The sequence below is a fragment of the Triticum dicoccoides genome, chromosome 6B (assembly GCF_002162155.2).
Source record: "Triticum dicoccoides isolate Atlit2015 ecotype Zavitan chromosome 6B, WEW_v2.0, whole genome shotgun sequence".
Classification (NCBI taxonomy): Eukaryota; Viridiplantae; Streptophyta; class Magnoliopsida; order Poales; family Poaceae; genus Triticum; species Triticum dicoccoides.
In genome coordinates, this window is record NC_041391.1 from 548,558,924 (window position 1) to 548,570,075 (window position 11,152).

An 11,152-nucleotide genomic window follows, 5' to 3' on the forward strand; every position below is an offset into this window, starting at 1 on the left:
AGCCTTGAAAGAGAAACAAAGAGTCAAGGAACAGCATAAGTTATAACACAGTATACCAGAAGCATACAGTCTAGCTTACCCAAGAACCGTTTTCAGTGGCGACAGTTGAGTGGCCGATGATTCACCAGAGGAAGAATGAGAAGTAACCTAATAATTGGAGTCGGACGGATTAAGAGGTTGACGGATGAAACCCGCTTTAGGATATAAATTAATTAAAAGGTCGGAGACCTCAGAGCGGCGTTTTCGAACCGGACTGTTTGGTAAACCAGCGGAGGTAACTACCTGGCCGCTGTGCCGGGTTGTGCGGCGAGCTTCATGTTGCTGAGTCTTCACAAGAAACTTGGGATCCAAGTAAGCAAGAGGATGAGAAAATTTAACTTTCCGGTTTGCCTGGCGAAATTTTGGCAAAGGCAAAGGATCTGAATCGGAAGAGAGAATAGTTACCTCAGCGATATCAGCATTACTGGCTTCAGCGTCGTCCTGACAAGTATCATCATCAATAAGGCGTGTAAAAATTAAGCCTAGTGAACCGAGTTCTACCTCAAGGTCCGAGTTACCCACATCATCATCAACAGCCGGATCAGATGAAGCAGTGGTGTTCCTCTTTTTAGCAGGCTTCTTGATGACCTTGGTCTTGGGCCGGGTTGACCGTTCTGCTTTCTCCGGTTTATCTTGTGGAAGCTTCTTGCTCCAAAACGGATTATCACCCTGGTTAAGCAACAATTGATGTCAGATAGAGCTAGCAATAACAGGTTCAGTAAAAAGTACAATCAAAATCTTACTGCTGGCGGTTTGTTGGTAGCACAGAAAGGGAGCAGGCCGGTTTGAGCGTAGAGGTGTTCCGGTTCGTTCAGCATTTTCTTCACAGCCTCCATGACTTCATCATCGGAGAGGTGGATGTTGGTGTGTCGGAGTGGGTCATCAACGCTACCAGTATACTTGCACATTAAACCGGAGCGCCGGCTGAGAGGCAGTATGCTCCAGGATATCCAACAGCGTGCGAGATCTACTCCTGTTAAACCATTGGCTATGAAGGCTCGGAGCTTGATAATTGCGGAGCGTATTTGCTCCTCTCCTTGGCACTTAACCTTTGTGGGAAGGGGTGTGTATTGCTGAGCCGCTCCAGACGGAAGCCAGGCAAAGGATTTTCATCATCAGGGGAAGTATCTTTGCAGTAAAACCATGTTGCATTCCACTCCTTGGGGTGACTGTGTAATCTGGCATGGGGATAAGTGATTTCTTTCCTTTTCTGGATTGCCATACCGCCCAATTCGGTATTGGGACCATCAGTGAATTCGGTGCGGCGGTTTAAGTGGAAGCAGTCTCTGAATAATTCGACTGTGGGTTCCTCTTGAAGGTATACCTCACTGAGCACTTGGAAGTGACATAAGTTGGTAACAGAATTGGGGCCAGTATCTTGCAGGTGGAGTTGAAAATTGGCTAACACATCCCGGTAAAATTTAGAGCCGGGCGGTTTGAAGCCCCGGGCTAAATGATCCGTAAAGATCACAACCTCTCCCTCTTGAGGTGTGGGAGGACATTCATCACCAGGAACCCTCCAGTGGATAGTCTCTTTGCTGTCTAAAGCGCCGATCGAGACTAAATTATCCAACTGAGTTTCTGTGACACGAGAAGGAACCCAGTTGCACTCATATACTTGTTTGGCCATGGTGAGATCTACAAGAAATGGGTGATTCCGGTTCAAGAACATGTTGGATAAAAGAAGGCGCTGGTATGAACAATGCTAAACCGGAGGCAGTATATTTAAACCGGATTTCTATGAAGTGGCATCATATGGCTAAAGAGTTCTGGTGGTTCAACAAGGGGACTAATGGTATATACCTGTTTATTAACTTTTTCTATATTAAGTTAAACCGCCTGATCTAAACATTGAAAGCAATCGAGGTTGCGGATGGCTAAGTATGCAGAAACAGGTTTCACAAGTTCTTATTGCAGCAATGGATCTGAAGCAAGTTCAGAAAAAACAGAAAATATTCAAAAGGATAAAGCGGAATGTAAGTGAATCAATGGGCAGATATGTAGATGAGATCTATGGACTTGAGCATGAAACTACAGGCGGATGCTAAAAGGCTACTGCTAATCAGAGCAGGGGTTCACAGATTTATCCAGGAATCTGGGTATGAGCATGAACAAACGATGAATACGGCAATAACATAAAACCCTAGAACAGATCTAGGTTAAGAAGAACAGAAGGCTTACCAGAATCGAAGAAGACGCGGAAGGTTACCGCAGTGCTCTGGTGCGTTCAGGTTGATGCAGCGTCCCAAGGTGGTGCAGAGGTCAACGGCGGCGGCGGAGCTCCAAGGCTGGCGACGCGAGGAAGACGAAGAGAAAGAGACGAAGGGGAGAAAAGGAAATGACCCTTCGGTCCTATTTATAAGGCAACAGACGTGGGTCAGGCGCGCGAATCCAGGAGCCAAAATTTCGGAAGTGGAGCTGATGACTTGGGTATCGCAGATTTATTAATAAAAGAAGGCGTCATAAATGTTAACTTCGTGATGACGTCATGCCGGTTTACAGCAACCAGAGATGATGACGACATGGCGGTTTACCGATTACCAGAAGATGTTGAAGACAAAGATTTTTGTGAAGGATTGACATGAACCAGTTCAAATCAATCTGGGGCCTAATGTTGGGGATATTACCACTGGGCGTGAACCGGCCTACCTGGGCCGGGTTAACTTCATTAGTAGTATAAGCAGATGAAGGCCCAAGGCCTGTAGTCGGTTTAGAACCTGTAGCCGTAAACCGGCTTGATATGTAAACTTGTACTATAAGTTAAGAATAGAGAGAGACCAACCGAGATACGAATATGAACCGGTATGGGACTCCATGGACCGACGGGCGTCACCCGTGTATATAAGGGGACGACCCGGCGGCGGTTCAGGACAGACAACAACAACTCGAGCCTAGGCGAAGCTTGTTTGCTCCCTAGCCATCTAAACCACATCAATTCCATCACAACTAGACGTAGGCTTTTACCTTCATCGAAGGGGCCGAACTAGTACAAACCCTTGTGTCTTTGTGTCCGCTTTAACCCCTTCAAGTTAACCCGTAGCGATGGCTCCACGACTAAGTCCTTTCACTAGGACATCTGCCGTGACAAATCCACGACAATATGGCTCCTACCAGTTGCCGGTAACTTCGGTTACAAAACATGATCATCTCATACAATAAAATATAGCATCACGTCTTGTCCATATCACATCACAACATGCCCTGCAAAAACAAGTTAGACGTCCTCTACTTTGTTGTTGCAAATTTTACGTGGCTGCTACGGGCTTAGCAAGAACCGTTCTTACCTACGCATCAAAACCACAATGATAGTTCGTCAAGTTAGTGCTGTTTTAACCTTCGCAAGGACCGGGCGTAGCCACACTCGATTCAGCTAAAGTGAGAGAGACAAACACCCGCCAGCCACCTTTAAGCACGAGTGCTCGTAACGGTGAAACCAATCTCGCGTAAGCGTACGCGTAATGTCGGTCCAGGCCGCTTCATCTCACAATACCGCCAAACCAAAGTATGACATGCTGGTAAGCAGTATGACTTGTATCGCCCACAACTCACTTGTGTTCTACTCGTGCATATGACATCTACGCATAAAACCAGGCTCTGATACCACTGTTGGGGAACGTAGTAATTTCAAAAAATTCCTACGCACACGCAAGATCATGACAATGGCATAGCAATGAGAGGGGAGAGTATTGTCCACGTACCCTCGTAGACCGTAAGCGGAAGCGTTATGACAACGCGGTTGATGTAGTCGTACGTCTTCACGATCCGACTGATCCAAGTACCGAACGTATGGCACCTCTGAGTTCAGCACACGTTCAGCTCGATGACGATCCCCGGGCTCGATCCAGCAAAGCGTCGGGGATGAGTTCCGTCAGCACGATGGCATGGTGACGATGATGATGTTCTACCGGCGCAGGGCTTCGCCTAAACTCCGCGACGATATGACCGAGGTGGAATATGGTGGAGGGGGGCACCGCACACGGCTAAGGAACGACCCGTAGATCAACTTGTGTCTCTAGGGTGCCCCCTGCCCCCGTATATAAAGGAGCAAGGGGGGGAGGCCGGCCGGCCCTAGGGGGCGCGCCAAGGAGGGGGGAGTCCTCCTCCTAGTGGGAGTAGGACTCCCCTTTGCTAGTCCCACTAGGAAGTAGGAAGGTGGAAGGAAAGAGAGGGAGAGGGAGAGGGAAAGGGGGCCGCGCCCCCTTCCCTAGTCCAATTCGGACTCCTCATGGGGGGGCACGCCACCTCCTGGACTGCTGCCCTCTCTCTCCCCTCAGGCCCACTAAGGCCCAATACTTCCCCGGGGGGTTTCGGTAACCCCTCCGGCACTCCGGTTTTCTCCGAAATCACCCGGAACACTCCCGGTGTCTGAATATATTCGTCCAATATATCAATCTTTATGTCTCGACCATTTCGAGACTCCTCGTCATGTCCGTGATCACATCCGGGACTCCGAACAAACTTCGGTACATAAAAACTTATAAACTCATAATAAAACTGTCATCATAACGTTAAGCGTGCGGACCCTACGGGTTCGAGAACTATGTCGACATGACCTAGAACTATTCTCGGTCAATAACCAATAGCGGGACCTGGATGCCCATATTAGCTCCTACATATTCTACGAAGATCTTTATCGGTCAAACCGCATAACAACATACGTTGTTCCCTTTGTCATCGGTATGTTACTTGCCCGAGATTCGATCGTCGGTATCCAATACCTAGTTCAATCTCGTTACCGGCAAGTTTCTTTACTCGTTATGTAATGCATCATTTCGTAACTAACCCATTAGCTACATTTCTTGCAATGCTTATAGTGATGTGCATTACCGAGAGGGCCCAGAGATACATCTCCGACAATCGGAGTGACAAAACCTAATCTCGAAATACGCCAACCCAACATGTACCTTTGGAGACACCTGTAGTACTCCTTTATAATCACCCAGTTACATTGTGACGTTTGGTAGCACCCAAAGTGTTCCTCCGGTAAACGGGAGTTGCATAATCTCATAGTTACAGGAACATGTATAAGTCATGAAGAAAGCAATAGCAATATACTAAACGATCAAGTGCTAGGCTAACGGAATGGGTCATGTCAATCACATCGTTCTCCTAATGATGTGATCCCATTAATGAAATGACAACACATGTCTATGGTTAGGAAACATAACCATCTTTGATTAATAAGCTAGTCAAGTAGAGGCATACTAGTGACGTTGTGTTTGTCTATGTATTCACACATGTATTATGTTTCTGGCTAATACAATTCTAGCATGAATAATAAACATTTATCATGATATGAGGAAATAAATAATAACTTTATTATTGCCTCTATGGTATATTTCCTTCAGCATGCTAAAAAACCGGTTCAAGTAATGGCCGGGCGGTGGCGTGATGTCACTCTACAAAAAGTTGTCAGCGGATTGGACTCGTGAAATATTATACTCTCTACAGTTGTGTGTGGTACTTGTTTTGCAGAGCCGAACACGTTTTCTGTGTTCGAAGACTATTTTGGAGTATTCAGAGAAGGAACGCGCCTTGCAATGCCGAAGACAATCTGCACGCCAGACACCTCGTCAGTGAAGCCTGGTTCAGGGGCTATTGAGGGAGTCCTAGATTAAGGGGTCCTCGGACGGCTGGACTATTAACATGGGACGGACTGTTGGGCTATGAAGATACAAGATGGAAGACTTCCTCCCGTATCCGGATGGGACTCTCCTTGGCATGGAAAGCAAGCTTGGTGATTCAGATATGTAGATTCCTTTCTCTGTAACCGACTTTGTACAACCCTAGTCCCCTCCGGTGTCTATATAAACTGGAGGGTTTAGTCCATAGAGGCAATCACAATCAAATAGGCTAGGCTTCTAGGGTTTTAGCCATTACAATCTCATGGTAGATCAACTCTTGTAATACTCATATTCATCAAGATCAATCAAGCAGGAAGTAGGGTATTACCTCCGTAGAGAGGGCCTGAACCTGGGTAAACATCGTGTCCCCCACCTCCTGTTACCATCCGACCTCAGACACACAGTTCGGGACCCTCTACCCGAGATCCGCCGGTTTTGACACCGACAACCTCTTCGACGCCGTCCTCACGCCGGCCGCGGACCTCATCTTCTCCGCTGGCGCCGTAGGTGTCTTTCGTCACCAAGTTAGGGCACGACAGATTGGACTGCTCGGCATCCGTTTTGCCCCGTCTAGCAGTTCTACAAGTGGTAAATACAACTCGCTTTTTACCGCTTTTTCAATCTGTCAAATCCGTCCACTTCACCCAAAAGTGGTTTCTGCACTTCCGAATCTGGATCTTTCTGTTTCTGAATCTCATATCTTGCAAAGTATATTCACTTATGCTTCACAACTAGTTAGATTCTCACTTGTACTTATTCTTGGATTCAAACAAATCTGGAACCAACTCACTTCAAATAAGTGAATGTCTTCGCACTATGAGGTCAATGTCTTCTAACTGATTTATCTTCAAAATCTTTTGAGAATGCATATGACCTCTTCCCCTTCCCTCGCATCTCTAGTGTTATCACAGGTACATGTCCGTGGGAGAATACCTTGGTTCTCATAGTCTGCATTCATTTGCAGAGTTCTTACAGCGGCACATTGAATCTCCTGAAGTTAGTTCTTGTTTGACAAGTTGTTGCAAGCCTTTCACTATTTGAAGCCTCTCTGTCTGAATATTATGGCTACTGAAAAATCAACAAGGAAAGGTGGCAGGCAACGCCGTGGCAATACTGCTCTGGATCTACCCCCTGATCTGTATGAACTTTACAAGTTTGATCTGGAGGAGAACTACAATCAGCGCAAGACCAGAATCCAATGGATCCGAAGATATTTGGCTGAGCAGTGGTTCAAGTATAACTTCATCACACCTGAGTATGCAGAAAAGAATGCAATTAAGCGCCCGTGGGGCGATATTCGATAAAATAATTTTCCACCAAAGACAAGGCTTAAAGCTATTGCTCAGGGCTTCTATCCATGCATAGTCCGAGGACCTCAGCCAGACAATGCCGACCCATCATCTCTTCAATGGTGTCGTGATGATGATTTGTTCAAGCGCAACTTTCAGTTTGCAAAGGAGTCAGCTGCCACGAACAAGAAGGAATTCAGACTCAACTTCAACACTGATCCGTCTGCTCCAAGGTCTAATGGCACTCGTGAAGCCAATGAGAATAGGATTGGCCCCTTCAATAACTTCAATGGGCTCCTATCCTACATTGCTGCATAGAGGGCAACAGTAGAACAATATGTTGATGATGTAGACTCTGAGGATGTTCCTGCACCACCGAAGCAGAAGAAGAAGTCAAAAGCTTCAAAGCCCTCTGCTGCTCCAAAAGCTTCGACTGTGAAGCCATTGAGAATCGCACTGTCTGAATCATGTGCGCAGTCTGAAGATCAGTTCTACATCTCCAAGAGAACTAAGAAGCCAAAGCCCAAGAAGGTTTCTGGGCATGATCTTACTCCTGCTGCCATTCTGTGCAATGAAGAAAACTCCATTGATCTGTCAAGTGATGAAGATCTTGGAGATGATGCTCTGGAACAGTTGATCAAGAGAAAACAAGAGGCTGAGATCTTCCAGGACCTGCCTCTGTTCGATGTTGACATTCTCAACAAATTCATTGATGAATGGTTCGAGAATCAAAACATCAACATTGATGATTTGTAGCTGCCAGTGGACATCAGCGTCACCTTTCAAAGAGCCATTGCCAATGAACTTGCAATTGCTCAGAAAATTGTTGAGCTGAAGAACAAGATTGATTACGAGAAGGCACAGTTCAAGAAGCACGTGGCCAGGCTCAGTGTTGCTGATGTGCAAAACTTCAAGCAGATGATGCATGACCTCATGGACCAGTTCAACAAGAAGCGTGAAGAAGCCAAAGGCTCACGCAAGCGCATGAAGTACTATGCATAGAAGTGTGTGCAAGTGCACAATGAGGCCGAAAAGAGAAAGGCACTTGGGCGTCCTGGCATCGACCCCAAGCTTGCTGCAAAGAAGAACAAGAAGTCTACTGAAGCCATACCCGATGCTCCAAGGCAGGAACGACCTAGCACTGTCTTCCCTGCCAGCATGACTGGCTCAAAGCGAAAGGTCACCTCAGCAGATTCTGAGCAAACGAAAACTCGGCAAGATGAGGCTGAAGCCCGAAAGAGGAAGCTCCATGACGCACCTAACGCTGCTCCCTCCAAGAACTGAAGACTAAAGCTTCAAAGTCTTCCCACAAAGAGCGTGTTTCTGCCCAAGAACTGCTGAATGTCAAACCAATCTCTATTGCTCTACCTACCTCAACCAACCGTGTGCGCCGTCTAGTGATCCATGAGCCTGTTTCCATAGAGGCTCCAGAAGATGAAGAAATTCTAGCTACTGATCCCATCACGGCTGAAGACATTGGTCATGAGGACCACGTTGAAGATGATGAAGTCCTTCCTCAGATTGAACCCAAACCCGTGGTATCATCTCCTTCTCCAATGAGAAGTGAGTTGATCAGTATTGGTTGGCCTTTGACTCCCCGTCCCATGACGCCAATCACTCAAGATATGCTCGTGGATGACGAAGCTATTCTGCACACTCCAATAGCTCAAGTCACCTCTCCGGTGCTTGAGACTAATCAAGAAAGTCCTGAAGACTTTGATTTCACAATACCTTCACCAAAGGCATCGCGTTCTTTCAAAAGGCATCGCAAAGGCCTTAGGCCACATGCCTCCTTGTCAAGCATTCCAGAAGAGGATGTGCAAACAACTAGCTTAGTAGCACGTCAAGTGTTCCCTGACGCCATCCCTTTCGAGACTCCTCATGAGTCTGAAGCAAAGGCTGCTGAAGACATTCTGGCTGCATGAGCCAATGAAGACAAAGTTGATGTTCAAGAAGTCATTCCCCTGCCAGTGAAACTGTTGTGCCAGAAGAAGAAGTGATTGTGCCCGACCCTCCAATTATTGAAGCCATGGAGGTTGAAACCAATGTGGCTGCCACCACCAACACCACTGAAGCCAATGACACTGTCATGACTGAAGAGAATGTGGAGCCTGAAGTCAATGTTGCAACTGAAGATATTGTGTAGACAATCACATCCGATGTAACTGTTCCTCCACCAGTGCCACACACTATGGAACAAGCTTACAATCGTGGTGAGTTGGTGACTGTTAGATGGCCCATTATGGTACCACCCACTGCTCCAGGCCCTTAGTATGATTATCATGTGGAGCAAAGGTCTCTAACTCTGAAGCCAAGACTGCCAAGGCTTCCAAGTGCTGCAACAACCCATGGCTCGTTCAGTGTGCTCAGCTTCAGAGGGCACAACACATTCTTTGAAAGCGCCAAGAACCCATACAAGAAGCCCAAGATCTCCTCTAACAGGTTTTGGAGCCGTCAGCAATGAAGCAATTACTCATACGTCCTATACAACCAAGACCAGATTTTTCCTCATAAGCTTCTGGATTGTGATGCTATTGCTGGGCTTCCTTGTCTTGAAGAGGCCCTTGACTGCTTTAGGGACGTTGGGTTGCTGCCATTTGTGAATGACAAAAAGCACTATAACGAAGAGCTTCTGCTGTAGTTTTATGCCACATTGCACATTCGAGGCTACAACAAGGATCCGAAGACTTGGATCCTTGAGTGGATGACAGGTGACGTCTGTCGGTGTCAAAACTGGCGGATCTCGGGTAGGGGGTCCCGATCTGTGCTTCTAAGGCTAATGGTAACAGGAGGCAAGGGACACAATGTTTTACCCAGGTTCGGGCCCTCTCGATGGAGGTAAAACCCTACTTCCTTCTTGATTGATATTGATGATATGAGTGTTACAAGAGTTGATCTACCACGAGATCATAGAGGCTAAACCCTAGAAGCTAGCCTATGATGATTATGATTCTGTCTCTAAGGACTAAACCCTCCAGTTTATATAGACACCAGAGGGGGCTAGGGTTTACATGGAGTCGGTTACAAAGAAGGAAATATAATATCCGGATCACCAAGCTTGTCTTCCACGCAAAGGAGAGCCCCATCCGGACACGGGACGGAGTCTTGAGTCTTGTAGCTTCTTGGTCCAACAGTCCGGCCAAAGTATATAGTCCGGCTGTCCGGATACCCCCTAATCCGGGACTCCCTTAGTAGCCCCTGAACCAGGCTTCAATGACGATGAGTCCGGCGCGCAGTTTGTCTTCGGCATTGCAAGGCGGGTTCCATCTTCGAATACTCCAAAGTAATTACCGAACACTTAAACTGTGTCCGGATCTGCAAGATGATCTACACATACCATCGTAGAAAGAATGATATTTCACAAATGTAATATGCTGACAACTTTAGACAACGTGACATGAAACTACGGTCGGGCCATTATTCGAACTGTTTTCCCACAACCAGCCATAGCGCATATTGCGAGGCGGTTTCCTCGACACGTCTTGTCAGAGCAGAGATCATGTTCCCTTATCAAGAGATTCCCATCAATACTGGTATGGGTAACCCAACTGCGCCATTAATCGTGGCGCTTGGGAAATAAGCGACCCTCAACGGGCAAGTGGGGAGGCGCACCGCTTTCATCGCCTCTATAAAGGGATAATGGTTCCCCATTTTCACCCACGCGTTCTTCCTCCTTCGCTTAGCCATTCTTGCCTCCTCGAGCTCCAGCGCCCTAGTCCGCACCTTCTCCGCACAACCAAACATGTCCGGAGCAGGAGGCAAATGGGTAGCCTCCACCGTGAAGGAGGAGCATATCGTGAAGCTCCGGGCGGCCGGATACTTGGCCGCAGACATCGCGTACCGGCTACCGAACGCATGGCAGATCATTCCAACTCCAGAACCCCACGAGAGGGTCATGTTTCTCGCCCACTTCGTCCGTGGACTGGGATTTCCACTTCATCCCTTCGTCCGCGGGCTCATGTTCTACTACGGGCTATATTTCCATGATCTAGCCCCAAATTTCGTCCTCAACATCTCGGCGTTTATCGTCGTGTGCGAGGCCTTCCTCCGCATCAAGCCTCACTTCAGCTTGTGGCTACGAATCTTCTACGTGAAGCCGAAGATCATGAGCGGCCAGCAAGCGGAGTGCGGAGGCGCCATGGTGGGCAAGATGCCCAACGTCACCTGGCTTGACGGCTCTTTCGCGGAGACCGTGAAAGG